We start from the raw sequence: 16,922 nt of genomic DNA, 5'->3' as shown, positions 1-16,922 counted from the left end.
TTCAGTTAATGCTGTTTAAGTAATTTTGCCTTGTGGAATCACATACTTTACATATGCAACATTAAGCTAACATTAACGTAACCTCATCCTACAAATCGGGGAGTGGCATTTTATTTTGTTTGTAGAGTTGTAAAGTGCAACCTTAAGATTTCAAGCTTTTAATTAAATTACTATGTTAAGTTAGCCTAAGTATTTGTGAATGTCTAATTCAATAACTTGCTAGCTAACTGGCAAACATAGATAAATGTAGCTGCTACTCTTCCTGTATTAGCATACTGATATGGCGTTCATGTAACATAACATCGCAGCATGAGAGAGTATGTTTGAGAGTATGTTTGTTTTCATGGCTTCATTTTCGACTTTCTGGCTGATTGGCAACGTTAATACTGTTGGATAATATTAAATGTTAAAGCAGAACACTTTGGAAATGAACATTTAGCTGAAGCATGCTCTAGCAGAACTCTAAGCAGCAATTGTTTCCATTTACAGTTATAATAAATAGTTTAAAAAAAATGTTTTATCCTTTTTTATGTAACAATGGTAGCAAACCGAAAATCTTACCAACAGTTAAGGTGCTGTTAATTGCATGGTAACTTTCTGGAAATCTGCTGCCCAGTTCTTTTTTTGTTTTTTTTTAACAAGAATGTTTTTTACAATGAAGCAGTGACAACCTTAAGTCTGTGTGTGCAGATCTCTGTCACATCTGGACACTGTGATTGTTCCCCATTCTTCTATGGAAAACCACCTAAAGTCTGTTAGGTTGCATGGGATCACAAGCGAGCAGCCTTTTCAAGTCAAGCCACACATTCTAAGTTGAACTGAGATCTGTGTTTCCTTTAGGATCTCCTTGAGTTTTGCTACATGTGAGCATTCTCTCAATGGTTCTATCTATAATAAAGACTGATTGATTGGTTGGTTATCTGTAGGGAGCTCCTACTTTCCATATCTTAGCCAAGCACAGCAGTCACCTAAATGAGGCTCCTAACTATCACTCAGTTCTAAGTAATTGAATCTCCCATGTCCTCTTTTTCAATACCTTTTTATTTTTTTCAGTATTCCCTATATTTTGGACTGCTTGTGTTTAATTTGCTTTTTTTTTACTTTAAGGCATCTAATTTTATGACATACTCCTCCAGCTATTGGCATTTTGCTTATTTTGCTTCATCTTCCTCCAGCTGCCAAATTCTTATCTATGAATTCTTCCTTTGATAAAATCTGTTTTTGTCCTGCCACATTAAAGTGAAGGTGTTGTGCTCAAAAATGGCCCAAATGTGGAAAGCAGTTAGCCATTACGGTAAAGAGTAGGTAAAGATCAGAAATGGACTAGGCTGAATGTTCATTAGTCTTCTTATTTGAAACATTTATGTAGTAATATATTTATGTTTCAGTTATAAAAAAAGTCCCTTTTTCCTGTTTAGGTTGATTTTATTCAGAATTAGTTCCTACCAATTGTCAATTACTGTTGGAGCAGGCTCTGGTTCATAACAATAATCAAACTAATCAAAGTCAAGGTTGGGGTGAGCCGTTGCCTGTCTTTACAACATCAGGCACAAGGCATGCAATATTCCTGCATCCAGCACTGGACAAACATACACATCCCTACTGTCATGTGGGGCCATTTTACGAGATCACTAGTCTACATAACATACATGCTGTTTTACTGAGGATATGGGAGAAAAATTAATGTATCCTGGCATTAAGTATATACAGACAAAGGGCAGCCTGCAAACTCCGCACATGCAATAGACAGGCATAGGATTTAAACCCAGGATGTACAAACCACTAACCATGTCAACACCCTCTTGCATATATAGTTGATTTAGAAAATGGACGCTGAAAGTTTTATTAAAATGAATACTTTCATTACCACTTTGTAATATCAGTTTCATTGTAGTCCCAGTGAAGGCTTTGCAAATGAGGATTTATTCACTAAAATCATTAAATTCATCTGTCTTATTGGTACCAAACTCCAGTCCAGTCCAGTCCAGTCTCCAAAGTCCTCATTCAATTCAAACACTCTTTTATGCTGATTTGTTCAACTTTTAAGTAATGCTGTTATTCACCCACTTTATCATCTGTATAATACCACGGTGGGCAAAAGTAGGTTTACAGTTTGCATGGAAAAAAATGCTGGTTATAATTACTTTATTAAATCAATCGCTTTATTAACTTTATTAACTCAAATGAGTGTCACAATGGCACAGGGCACTTAAAGTAGGTACAATCTCATAAGAGCTCAAATTGCCAGCCTCGCATACTCATAACTGTAAACCTACTTTTGCCCACCCCTGTATATATTCCGTAATCTTCCAAATATTATATAGACAGAAAAATGCATACAGTGTTTTGATAAAACACTGCATTCACTTCTTTAATACTGTTTTTTCACAACCAAAAAATGTATTACAGGCTTATCACAAACTGAGTACAGTAAAAATATGCTTATTTTCTGTTATGTCTTTAACACTCATATTATTATAGTGTCTGAAAATCTAAACACATAAAAACGCTATTAAGACTTGATGTTCAATAAGACGGTGGGAGGTATGAGAAGGCCAGAATGAATAATTTGATTTTATGGCAGAATCCTTTGAGGACATGCTGTGCAATGTGAAAAAGTAAGCAGAAAAAGCTGAGTGTTTCCAAGTTGCATACTCAGAGTCATTTCAAAAGCACAGGAAAAGAGAAAGTGATTGAGGAGATGAGGCACGTTAAAGTTTGGGGACAGAGTGATGACATTAGTATGAGGGACATACTAGTAGAATTTTATATTATTTATTATTTGGTGAAATAAGCCACACTTTTTGAAAGAGTGTGTGGCCTATATGAAGAATATATTTGTGCTGATATTATAAAGACATACCCATGCATATTGTATATACCTATATATGTATACTGCATATACTTCTCTCTCTCTTTCTGTTTATAGCCATTAGGTTTAGGGGTAGGGTATACTTATATCTCTCTATTATATAAAAAAATCCTGGGACGAGACAAGACTTTTTAGCCTGGGACAAGACAAGACTTTTTCAGAGATAATTTCCACGAGACGAGACTTTGTGCCAAGAGATTTAACCACACCCGGGGCTGGAAATAAAAGATAAAGAGTATATGACAAAGTAGAACATCATAAGGAATTCAAAAACATTGGCGCGATACACATGCAGAGAAGGTTAGAGATAATAGAACTACTAAAATTCAAAAGTCTCAAAAAAATGAGAGTAAAGATCGCATTAGCGCAAACAAACAGAAATTATTTGTGAAATAACAGAACAGCAAAAAGAGATTGAATATATGGACATAGGTGAAATGACAGAAGTATGTAGATATTGTTCGGATTTAAACTTTAAGTCGGAGACTTGTAGATCGTCTAATTCATGTTACCATCAGGGAAAAGTAGTGTTTCTTCCCAATGAAGAGGAGTATCCGCGAGAATTAAAAGATTTGTTTTTTGGTGAAAGCAAAATTCACATATGCAGGCCGTGGGGTTGGCGAGTTAAGCAAGCAACAACAACAACATTTATATAGCACATTTTCATACAAATAATGTAGCTCAAAGTGCTTTACATGATGAAGAGAAAAAAAAGACAAAGTAAGAATTAAAATAAGACAACACTAATTAACATAGAATAAGAGTAAGGTCCGATAGCCAGGGAGGACGAAAAAAACAAAAAAACTCCAGACGGCTGGAGAAAAAAAAAAAAATCTGCAGGGGTTGCAGACCATGAGACCGCCCAGCCCCCTCTGGGCAAACACGTTAAGCAAGTGGGTTAGTCTGAATATATTTGGTAATGGAGTTTGCTGACTGCTGAAATGATTTTTGATGACTTTTTAAAAGAGACATCTTTTGATTCAAAGCTTTGTCCTGATTTAACTCCCATATTCCTAAAGACGCACATATAAGGCTAACTGATAATTCTAAACTGTCACCATGTGAGCCGCAGAAATGCTGGACTGATGATCCATCTTGGGTTGGTTCTTGCCTTACGCCCAGTGTTGTCGGGATGGACACTAGCCCCCTGTAACAATAAATTGGACTAAACCGATATGAAAATACAAGTCAGATCCCGTTACAGTGAACAGCGAAGCAATGAAAATTTCAGAATAATTTTTGTTGGTCCGGATAAACATTCATAGAACATGTTTAACAAATTTCACTTTAATGAAATGTAAATTTCAGTATAACAAACATGTTTTTGACCAAAAATGGCTTCCGAAGATAATAATTTCATGCAAAAAATACTTAATGGCGCGCCTATACTTTTGCAGAGTCTCGGGAAGCCTGCAACAGGCTACCTCTTTCTTGTTAGACCCCTAGTATACAGTATATAAATAGACATACTTATTTAATTTTTGAATACAGTGATATATGTCAGGTTACTTTTCATACCACCACCCAAAACATAAGGAGGAGGCTGCAGGTAGTCTTGCTAATCCAAATATATAATGTACAGTATATGTATGGAAACAACCATAAGTGAATTTTGCTTAAAACTATGTGGGAATAATTAGATGGTTCACTGAACTTCACCTTTCCAAACCAATCAAACATCTCATGAAGGTGGCTGCAAAGAGCAATGTTGCTGTTTTTAACCTTGTCTGACAAAGAGCACACTTCTGATTAAGATAAACTGTCTACAGCCAAAAAGTCAACTAAAAAGACACTTATTAAACATATAAACAATGCAAATGATTGTACAGTATGCTTTAAAAATAGATATAACTTGTTGCAACAGAAATAACCTTCTGTTACATCAGATTATATACAGTAATCCCTCCTCCATCGCGGGGGTTGCGTTCCAGAGCCACCCGCGAAATAAGAAAATCCGCGAAGTAGAAACCATATGTTTATATGGTTATTTTTATATTGTCATGCTTGGGTCACAGATTTGCGCAGAAACACAGGAGGTTGTAGAGAGACAGGAACGTTATTCAAACACTGCAAACAAGCATTTGTCTCTTTTTCAAAAGTTTAAACTGTGCTCCATGACAAGACAGAGATGACAGTTCCGTCTCACAATTAAAAGAATGCAAACATATCTTCCTCTTCAAAAGAGTGCCCGTCAGGAGCATATAAAGTCACAGAGATAGAGAAAAGCAAACAAATCAATAGGGCAAAGCACCGCGGCACAAAGCTGTTGAAGGCGGCAGCTCACACCCCCTCCGTCAGGAGCAGACAAAGTAGAGAGAGAGATAGTGAGAGACAGAGTTTGTTTTTCAAGCAAAAATCAATATGTGCCCGTCGAGGTTTTAAGTATGCGAAGCACCGTCCAGCATGTCGTTTCAGGAAGCAGCTGCACAAAAGATAGCAACGTGAAGATAATCTTTCAGTATTTTTAGACGAGCGTCCGTATCGTCTAGGTGTGCGAACAGCCCCCCTGCTCAATCCCCCTACGTCAGGATCAGAGAAAGTCAGCGCAAGAGAAACAGAGAAAAGTAAGTTGGGTAGCTTCTCAGCCATCTGCCAATAGCGTCCCTTGTATGAAATCAACTGGGCAAACCAACTGAGGAAGCATGTACCAGAAATTAAAAGACCTATTGTCCGCAGAAATCCGCGAACCAGCAAAAAAATCCGCAATATATATTTAAATATGCTTACATATAAAATCCGCGATGGAGTGAAGCTGCGAAAGGCGAAGCGCGATATAGCGAGGGATTACTGTATTAGCATTTGAAGGCATCAATGGACTAGTGATAAAAAGAAACGATACATTGTTGCGGGTACTGTATGTGCTCTCTGTTGTTCGGTTACGACCGTAATGTAGGAGTCGATGTAAGGTTGAAAGAACTGGCAGCTATGTTTATGAAAATATGATTCACAAAAGATGCATCAAAAGCAGATGATGTGCCACACCCCGTCAAAATAACTGATGCTAAGAGTTGATAAAGAAGAGTCATGGGAGATTTAAGTACTCAAAGCAGCTGACATAACAAATAACAACAACAGCAAGAACAACATTTATTTATATAGTACATTTTCTTACAGGCAATTTAGCTCAAAGTGCTTTACAAGATAACAAAAATAAAGTTATATGAAATGAAAAACAAGATTAGTCTATAATATTAAAGAATAAGTAACAAAGTCAAAAGGTAAGGTCAGATGGTGGTAAGGACAGAAAAACTAAAAAATCTCCAGTTAGGATGGAGGAAAAAATAAAATCTGCAGGGGTTCTAATACCAAAAGGACTGCGAAGCCCCAACTAGGTATTCTACCTAACATAAATGTTCTTAAATCACTCCTCTCTGTTTTCAGGCTTCACATTATAGTTGCAGCTGAGAATCCCGCCTTTAATCCATCAACACTGGGCATTGCATGGTGCTTTGATCAGGTGGTGGAGCAGCATATTTTCACCACAGAAGAACGGGAAAAAAACTGCAGAGAATAGTAGAGATTAGTATAGATTGTGAATCCCTGAAGAATATGACAATTCACAGTTTATTTAAAATGATCCACAGTACTAGCCTGGTGAATTTCTATTGGTAAAGTACTACAGTACTACCACCTCACCACTTCTTTTAATTTTGCCACTTGGAAGTATAAGCAGACCTCAGTGTGAAAGATTTAAGGTTACGATCTGGAGTGTAAAGTGGTTTGTGAACCATTAGTAGTATTTTAAAGTCAATTCTGAATGAAGCAGGTAACCAATGTAACAACACTAAAACCGATGAGATGTGCTCAAATTTTCTTTTTCTAGTTAAGATTCTGGCTGCTGAGTTCTGCACTAATTATAACCAATTCATGTATTTCTTTTGTAATCCTGTTAGGAGTGCATTACAGTGATCTAGTCAACTAAAAACAAATGCGCTAGCTACGTTTTCAGTGTGTTGTAAATTTATGAAAGGTCTAACTTTTGCTATATTCCTTAAGTGAAAAAATGCATACCTAGTGATCTGTTTAACAGCAGAATCCCTGAAGCCTATGAAAGTATTGACACATTTGCAAAACAAAGATGCTGATGATGAGGTTTGAGGGAATTTAAGGTGTCCCAGCCACATTTTGGTCAAATGACTGTAACCAGGATCAAAGAAGATCTCCAGAAAGAAAGTTTAGTTCACTTTTGGCTTTGAAGAGGAAGACTCTCCACATACAGTGCATCCGGAAAGTATTCACAGCGCATCACTTTTTCCACATTTTGTTATGTTACAGCCTTATTCCAAAATGGATTAAATTCATTTTTTCCCTCAGATTTCTACACACAACACCCCATAATGACAATGTGAAAAAAAGTTTACTTAAGGTTTTTGCAAATTTATTAAAAATAAAAAAACTGAGAAATCACATGTACATAAGTATTCACAGCCTTTGCTCAATACTTTGTCGATGCACCTTTGGCAGCAATTACAGCCTCAAGTCTTTTTGAATATGATGCCACAAGCTTGGCACACCTATCCTTGGCCAGTTTCGCCCATTCCTCTTTGCAGCACTTCTCAAGCTCCATCAGGTTGGATGGGAAGCGTCGGTGCACAGCCATTTTAAGATCTCTCCAGAGATGTTAAATCGGATTCAAGTCTGGGCTCTGGCTTGGCCACTCAAGGACATTCACAGAGTTGTCCTGAAGCCACTCCTTTGATATCTTGGCTGTGTGCTTAGGGTCATTGTCCTGCTGAAAGATGAACCGTCGCCCCAGTCTGAGGTCAAGAGCGCTCTGGAGCAGGTTTTCATCCAGGATGTCTCTGTACATTGCTGCAGTCATCTTTCCCTTTATCCTGACTAGTCTCCCAGTTCCTGCCACTGAAAAACATCCCTACAGCATGATGCTGCCACCACCATGCTTCACTGTAGGGATGGTGCCAGGTTTCCTCCAAAGTGATGCCTGGCATTCACGCCAAAGAGTTCAATCTTTGTCTCATTAGACCAGAGAATTTTCTTTCTCATGATCTGAGAGTCCTTCAGGTGCCTTTTGGCAAACTCCAGGCGGGCTGCCATATGCCTTTTACTAAGGAGTGGCTTCCGTCTGGCCACTCTACCATACAGGCCTGATTGGTGGATTGCTGCAGAGATGGTTGTCCTTCTGGAAGGTTCTCCTCTCTCCACAGAGGACCTCTGGAGCTCTGACAGAGTGACCATCGGTTTCTTGGTCACCTCCCTGACTAAGGCCCTTCTCCCCCGATCGCTCAGTTTAGATGGCCGGCCAGCTCTAGGAAGAGTCCTGGTGGTTTCGAACTTCTTCCACTTACGGATGATGGAGGCCACTGTGCTCATTGGGACCTTCAAAGCAGCAGAAATTTTTCTGTAACCTTCCCCAGATTTGTGCCTCAAGACAATCCTGTCTCGGAGGTCTACAGACAATTCCTTTGACTTCATGCTTGGTTTGTGCTCTGACATGAACTGTCAACTGTGGGACCTTATATAGACAGGTGTGTGCTTTTCCAAATCATGTCCAATCAACTGAATTTACCACAGGTGGACTCCAATTAAGCTGCAGAAACATCTCAAGGATGATCAGGGGGAACAGGATGCACCTGAGCTCAATTTTGAGCTTCATGGCAAAGGCTGTGAATACTTATGTACATGTGCTTTCTCAGTTTTTTTATTTTTAATAAATTTGCAAAAATCTCAAGTAAACCTTTTTCATGTTGTCATTATGGGGTGTTGTGTGTAGAATTCTGAGGAAAAAAATTAATTTAATCCATTTTGGAATAAGGCTGTAACATAACAAAATGTGGAAAAAGTGATGCACTGTGAATACTTTCCGGATGCACTGTATAATTTACCGATTTTCTATAAATTATATTTATAATGTACTTATTTCAATTTTGCTTTTTTAATGAAAGACTAATTCCACCTTCTTGTGTCACTTTAACACTATTGAGAGATTCCTTAAGTGCTTGTTCTGGAAGATTCTTCATATCACTTTGGAAAGTTGCCATACCAATTCAAAAGATGGAGCTATATCATGAGCTTGGAAAACTGATGCCATGGAATTCCTTCTCTAGGGCTGCTGCAATCATCAAGCAGTGTTTGATTGTGAGGCCAATCACCTCTTTGATAAGATGGACTAAAGACACTAACAAAAGGTGAGGATGGAGAAACTAGAATAGGAGGATCTGCTCCCAGACAGAACCTTCTATGCTCACTCACTTAAGTTCTTTGTCTAAAGGATAAGACTCAATCATCTACGGTCACACATCATATACAAAAGTCATTTTGATTGACTGGCCAGAGATGCATACATTTTTAACTAAAAACCCAGTGTAGTATGAACTTTCTCTTTTTTTCGTTTGCACTGATAGATTTCCCTTTTATAAGCTGTATTTGTATAAACCATACCAAAAAAAAAAATAAAGCCAAGTGAACCAATAATTAATGTCTGCTTTAAAAGCATATTTATTTTCACTGAATTTATGTCATCTGTTTTCAGCTAGACAAAAAGCAATTGAGGATACCAAAAAAAGTCAATATTAATTTGTCATCCATTAAGAAAACACTTTTCTTTTAGCCTTACATATAGAGTAAAAAAGCAATTCATCATTGAAATTCAAAGGATGGAATAAAATTCAGGCAGTTATTTTGTATTTAATATTGTATTATGACTACTAAAAACTTTAGCATCAAAGAATGACTTTTCCAGAACAGAAGGCTGTTCAGACATAATGCCAATGCTAGAAGGTGGCATTAGGGATTTATTTGGTGTGAGCAGAACACATGGGGGGAAAAAGACAGGTGATATGTGCCAAGTTGTTTTTTCAGGTGTCAAAGGCCAAGTCTCTAGGTAAAGAGTAAAATAGCTCAGTTCCACCGCTGTTATTGTCCAGGTTATGTGGTCAGGAACTGCTTGTTAATCAGTCACTGAAGACAGTTATCACCAAAATGCACTCAAATCTAACATTTCTGTGGGTGATGCTGCTTTTCTAGCAGACAGATGATTATGTATTTATCTATTTTTTGTACCTTTCAAAATGAACTTAATCACAATATACTTTGCTAAACTTCAAACAAATTATTGAGTATATACTGTACAGGCAAAGCAAAATGAGGAAGGTCTTGGAGAGCAATGTTTGGGATTCGTGCTTTGTCATTTTGCAATGGTATAAAAAATGTTAATCACTGTCCGAAGTTATGAAGTTACACAGTCTAAGCATTAAATTGATATATCCTACAAAGTTTTTTTCTTAAATTGTTCCGATTTTAGGAAGGTGGCTGAAGCAATATATATGCCATATATGCAATAAGCTAATATATAATAAACAAGAATGTATTTAGGCCCAATTTTACATCCATGCAATTATAATTAATGTTACCATAGGCATCACATTGTAATGAATTTTAAAACAAGTAAATTCTCCTGGCACATATGGGAGAATTCATTTGCATCATATTTGTGCTGCACAGATGCCAGCAATTCATCTAGACACTCAACGACTTTCTTTGTCATTTGATTTATCAAAGATTGACCGGACTATTTTATCTCCAACTAAATATAAACCAATGACAACAGATGTCAGAACTGAATTACACTGTTATTCACCTGTTGTGTTGGTCAGTCAGATAATGTCATGTCTGTCAGATGTTAAGGCTGCTGCTTAGGAAACACAATCATATATGCAAAAAAGTCACTCAATTAATGACATGTTATTATGGCATAATAGTAACAGAGTGGTTTTACTACTTAGTAACTCTGGGAATTCTAGAAAGCATGGAAACAGGGGTTCTGTCAAAGATGAGAATGAACATAATGCATTCTTATGGCATCAATATATTTCCAAAATCAAATCTGAGTGAAAAGGGTAATAAACCCCTCAAAGTATAGATAGCTATAAGTGTCTTTATATACTGAGAGTACCTGATATTTATAAAGTGTATAAGAGTGAGAATGGGCTGACACCTGAAAGACATCATGGTTGTTTTGTTTTTTTGTAATAAAGTTTTTATTACAGAAATGAAAAGAACAATATTTTTGGCAAACAATGTTATATAAAGAAATTATTAAATATAAAACGTAAACATTCAGGAAGCACTAAGCTGGAAGAAAATAGTTAACAAAGTAAAGACATCCAATTTCTAACATTAATTACAGCAGAGGAGCAATTCTTAATATTTGTTTTAGATCCATTGATTTGCGATGGGTTGTCACTAGCATTTTAAGTAATCGACATTGGTCCACTACGACCAGCACAAGCCATTCTCCAATTGAGACCACCCCACTGACCGTTGATGGACATTAGCAGTCTCGAAGACACAAAAAAACACTGATCTATAGAATTAAAATGAACATATTTATAAACACTGAGTCTTTTTCAGAATGACTTCAGAACATTTATTGAGAAAGAAATCCACAACAACAGTCAATGCATAATTTTACATTTTTAAATTGTTAATAATTTGGATTTTTAGATAAATGTGTTGTGTTTTTGAAAATAGTGTTTCCTTTTAGCGTGATATTGGCAGAAAGGTCTCTTTGCCACATGGGGTTTAACGAAATGGCTGTAAAGAAGGCTCAGCAAAGTTCACTATAAAGAAGGCCACTGTTTTTTCTAAACTAGGAGAGGATGAAGGAGGATAGAGGATGATAAATTCACTCCACATGACCTGACCTAATTTGAAGAAAAAATAAAGAAGAGGAAGCAGAAAGAAAGATAGAACCCTCATTTTTAAAAGATGGAATGTACGATATTCAAACAATATGTCAAAATCTTCAATTTTTTTAGAGAGGAAAGTGCTTAAAATCTATTTATAAAGGACCATATACCGCATCTCTCGGTTTAGACGCAGGGGTTAAGTTGGTATGAACACTCACTGGCATAGACAGAAAATGGTGCTAAACAAGAATGAACCTAATTAGTAGTTATGGTAGGATTATGGTAGTACCTGGCCATGTCTCCACATGTTTGGTGAATATCAATGTCTATGCCCCATTACTTAAATTTTAGCCTTTGCTGATGTCTGTTTTTTTTACTTGTGGTTCCAACCTTATATGGAGATTACTTTACATTTAATCCCCTTTGAATACCCAATTAATGTGTCGATTGCACTAAGACATCCTTATCAACAGCTTTGGCATCCATTCCAGCATCAGATTTTTCCCTATGGGTCTCCCTTATCATAGTGGATCTTTTAAGAAGATACAGGAGTCCATCAAAGATGCTATGGCAATTCTGAAATCACTTTGCCCCCCTCTTTGCTTAGTCTCTCTTAGATGGTGAACACCTACAGTAAGTAATCATCTAATAGACTCTGCCAAAGTTATCGAGACTGCTTTCTGTTCATTGTTGTTTATAAAAAATGCATCACATGCTGACATAAATACATAGCAAACCAGTCACAGCTGTGACTTTAAAGACATCTCCACCTCATGGGAGGCCAAATGAACATTTATAAATATTTCCAAACTAATTTCAGATTTCGTAATGCAGTTCAGCTATTCAGACGTCGGAAACTTATGTGATCTATCTCAAAACAAGTTGTCTTATATTTCAAAATATGTAGATTATATTTGGAATGCTGAATTTGATACTATAAATCTCAACATTCTTATTAACCAAAGCAGGTTGACCCTTTTGGTAGTTTGAAACGAGACTCAGTTTTAACAATAGAGAGAAAATTCTTTGTAAGGCTAGGTGTGCCTCAGGGATCAGTACTTGGTCCTTTATTATTTTCATTTTAAATAATCCTGTTAGGTCAGATATCTTCTAAGCATAAGATAAAGTATCGTAACTATGCAGATGACAAACAGCTATACCTGTCTATAGTTCCAGTAGACCCCAAGGCCCTCAACCATCTGAGTGTTTTACTAACATTACAGATTGAATGCACAGACACTTTCTTAAATTAAGTAAAAAAAAACTGAAACTTTAGTTACTGGTAGGAGTAAAAAAAGTAAGGATGATAAAAATTGGATTATATATTGTATACTTTCAAATTAAGCCAGAAGTAAAGAATCTACTTTCATTTAAGAAAGTTAACACGTCTTTAATCTTAATATAATTAAACGATTGTACAATATTCTGCTTTTCGTTTTTAGCCAGCTAGATTGCTTTAAGGCATTCCTGTCAGGAAAGCCAGGGAAACTAAAATTGTAATTATTGGTAGGAGTAAAAAATAAAAGTTGTTACAGAAAAAATGGATTATCTACTGCATATTTTCAAATTAAGACAAAAGTAATGAAACTTAACACAAATTTAATTTTAATGTAATTGCATGATTGTAAACTACTCTTCTTTTCTTTTTAGCCAACTACATTATTTTAATGCTTTCCTGTCAGGAAAACTAGGAAAAGATATACATTGGTTGCAGTGTTTTTAGAAAGAAAAAAACAATACATTTCACCTGTATTGGCATCTTTACATTGGATGTGTGTCTTTTAGGATTGATTTTTATATAATCCTAATGGAATACTTCACTCAAAAATTATATTTTTGTATGAGTTACTTGCCCAATGTGATTTGCTTTGTTGGTCAAGAAATAATTTTGATCTCATGTTTTCAAGAAGAATGGATATAACAATGTTTGTGTTAGAATGGAAATCTATGGTGACCAATGCTGGACAACAGGAGACAATATCAAAAACAAAATGAAAATATTTCATGTTCTTTGTGTTGTTTAATCCACAGTTCAACTCATCCAGTTGTTTGGTGACAACCTGCAAAATACATGGATTTATTGCTAAAATATTGTAAAATTAATATCTCTGGAAAATGACAGTAGTTCATAAACAGGAAAGTACGTTCTAGTGGGCTACACTTTTAAAGTAAAGACTGGCCTCCTGTCCAGGTGAATGAGGGGCATAAGCATGTGTTTAATTCAAAACAAGTGATTTCATGTGAACAGACTTTCTTTTTGTACCACATTTGATATCATAGGCTCCCAATCTGTCAGAAACATTATTTTCTCCATTCTCCATGAAAAAATCATTCTACAAACCACTTAGGCCGGATTTATACTTCACGCGACGCATGCTGCAGCGGACGCTCCTGCTACGCAAGCGTCGTACTGTTTATACTCGCGTATCTACTTTACGTAAATCTGGAGGAATCCACTAGGTGGCAGTGCGAGATATTATCACGGTGAGAACAGGTTTGGCTTCACTGTGTTGTGAATTGCCTGGAACACCCATTAAATTCCGATGACACCTTAAAGCAATAGCTCTGGAGGATGTTTAATGATTAAATCCATCAGTCCAGGGATTTGTCCATTTCAGCAAGCACTGGGCACAAGGCTGAAACAATCCCTGGACGAGGCATCAGCTCATCGCAAGGTGAATACAAGCACACACATACACGCTGGCGTCATTTTAGTGTAACCAAATCTGCACATCTTTGGAAGGAAACCGGAGCACACTGTGGAAACCCAGCAGGAAAACATGTAAACTCCAGGCAGGGAATATCAGTGATGTGACTCCCTGCAAGACAGCAGCGCTAACGCTCCGCCACCCCCTTGTGTGTAATTAACGGTATTCATTATTTAAAAAAATTATTTATCGGTAAAATGTAACATACATACTTCAATGCATTTCATCATGAAAGTGATATCAAGTATAAATCTGAGGATTCTAAATGTGCAGAAAGTTGGAATATCATGCATTTAATGTGCTCAGTGTGGCGATCTATTGCTGTTTGCCGCTGCTGTCAGTACCGGAGGAAGCCCTAGAAAAAAATATGGCACAGAAGACGGTATGTGAGACTTTTAAAACGTATTGTGTTACTACGATCGGGAATATGCAAATCTTGAATATAAAAGTACCACGAATGCATCTGTATGTCGGCATTTTACTTCACCACTTCGAACCATTCATCAAACATCGAAGCGCGTACACCAATCTCGTAGGATCCGCAAAGCGGCTTTCTGTCACATGTAGATAGTAAACAGAGACTCTGACGTCACATTCCAACTTTTAGCACACTGCGGCCCCCAACTTTTGCTGGTACTGCAACTCGCGCATGCATCACGTTAATTTCTGAGGATCTGCTCAGAGGACGCATCAAATAAACGCTGGAAATGCATGGCAGCCATGATGCGGGCGCATACGCGTTCTGAGCATGAAGTATAAACGAGCCCTTAGGGTGATTAATGCTTAATAAAATATTTTTGGGTGGAAAATTCCATTAATTGTCTATAAGTCTCTAAACAGTCTTGCAACTTTTCAAATTCCTGTCCTCTGCCATTCCTATTTGTAATCTCAGATTTTTAATGTTCTGAGTGGGAGATATGAATGAACTGGTAAGACAGCCTTTTGTTTTTATCCACTGAAAATCCAGGTTATTTACTGATAGAGATATGTTAGACTGATACTGTTAAACACTTGGAACTGTTGAAAACGTTTGGCATTTTATCATTTATTTATAAAATATCAGTTATATAAGACTAATATCAATCCTGCATCATCTTTTTTTTACAGTTTTGTAGCGGTCAGGGGCCGCTAAGATTCACACCGTCAAAGATGACGGTGATTTATTTATTTTAATTGAAGAGATCCCAGGAACGTCCCCAGCCTTGGATCGACCCACAAACACTCACAACAGAGACAATAAAGCACGCTGGGAAAGGCAAACAATTACCAATATAATGACCTGAAATAATTAATGAAACAGTAATACCACCCCTGACCCCTTCGGCGATATTACATATAAACACAATAAACACAAACACCACACAGCAAAGTCCATATATACCAAACAGGATGAAGACGAAAAGTGACCAAGTTAAGTCCAGCGATCTGTATGTTGAAATGGAGAAGGAAAAATACAGTCCTACCGGTAGTTACTGATGATGTTGATGGTTGATTCAGGAGCGCTCCAATCTTCCGGAAAACCAAATAATCCAACACAGTTCTCAGTGTACAGTGTACAGACAATCCAGACCCCAACAAATGAATACAGTCCAAGACAAAATGATTAGAGTTCCAATAACAGCAGGCAGAGACGACAAATAACCGCAACACACACAGCACCAAAACAAAACAAACTTTTCCTTTTTTTCTTTCTTTTTGCCCTCTGCCCTCCTTTTAACTGCCTGTGGCTACCTTTGACCCCAGCAGCCCCAGCAGGGACTGCTGGGAGATGCAGTTCTTAAGTAGCACTGCTACAGTTTGAATTTATAAATAGTGGTGGACATGCCTGTTTTTAAAGAGTACAGCTACAGTATTAGAGGATTCTAATGATTTATATTTAATTGTTCTGTTACTAATCACTATTTCCATCTTTCTCTCCTTCTAGTAATGTGCAGTGGTGCCCTCCATTATGCTGGCTGGTAGTGCCTGTGCCGTTATGAATGCTTTCCAGGTACGGCAAGTTCAGCCACAATCTTGGGCCTTTTTCCCCCCCTTTTCCATCAGACAAATGAGCATCTTTTCTGTTTGCATGGTCTAAAATAAACACATTCCTTTTTTCTTTTGGTTGAATTGTATGCATTGTTATTTCAGGTAAACAATCATTGGCTGCCAGATTTCAAAATGTTGCCTCTGCAGCTTAAGACTGAAAGTTGCAGACCCGTCTCACTGAATCACTGGAGATGTCCAACTACACGACTGCCCTTGAATTTGCTAAGTTTAAGTAAATGAAGGCTATGACTGAAACTAATTGTAAAAGTAATATAGTGTGATGGGGATATCTACTGCATCAAATCTTTAGCAATGTTGTATCATACTATCTAGATATTAGTAGATAACTTTGTTACATTTAAGTACTGCAGAATGTCTGGGAGGATGGGCTGTCTTTGGTCTTATTTTATCTATTATCAAGACCTACACTTTTAAAAGTTATAATGGTCTGTCCGTCTTCCATTGTTAATTGCTTTTTTCCACCTTTAGCAATATAGCAGTATTTTTTAATATTTTCCAAATAATGCTTCAGAGGGTGTACCAACACAGTTTGTTACAACATTGTTTTTATACATACAGAAGGTTTGTAAGTAATCATCAAAAGGTGGAACACCTGTAGGAATTGTTTGCATCAACATTTAAGGTTTAACTTCCATCCTGCACAAA

At 37.0% G+C, this 16,922-nt stretch overlaps 1 long non-coding RNA gene across 1 annotated transcript in view; it reads left to right on the top strand.

Moving 5' to 3' along the window:
• LOC127528406 (uncharacterized) overlaps positions 1–16,667 on the top strand; it is a 45,786-nt gene extending 29,119 nt beyond the window's left edge. The window contains exons 2-3 of the long non-coding RNA XR_007935295.1: positions 16,153–16,218; positions 16,359–16,667. This is a non-coding gene — a long non-coding RNA (uncharacterized LOC127528406). The remainder of the gene's footprint in view (positions 1–16,152; positions 16,219–16,358) is intronic.
• The last annotated feature ends 255 nt before the right edge of the window (positions 16,668–16,922 follow it).

This window comes from Erpetoichthys calabaricus, chromosome 6, assembly GCF_900747795.2.
Source record: "Erpetoichthys calabaricus chromosome 6, fErpCal1.3, whole genome shotgun sequence".
Classification (NCBI taxonomy): Eukaryota; Metazoa; Chordata; class Cladistia; order Polypteriformes; family Polypteridae; genus Erpetoichthys; species Erpetoichthys calabaricus.
This window is presented reverse-complemented; position numbering and strand designations above follow the sequence as displayed.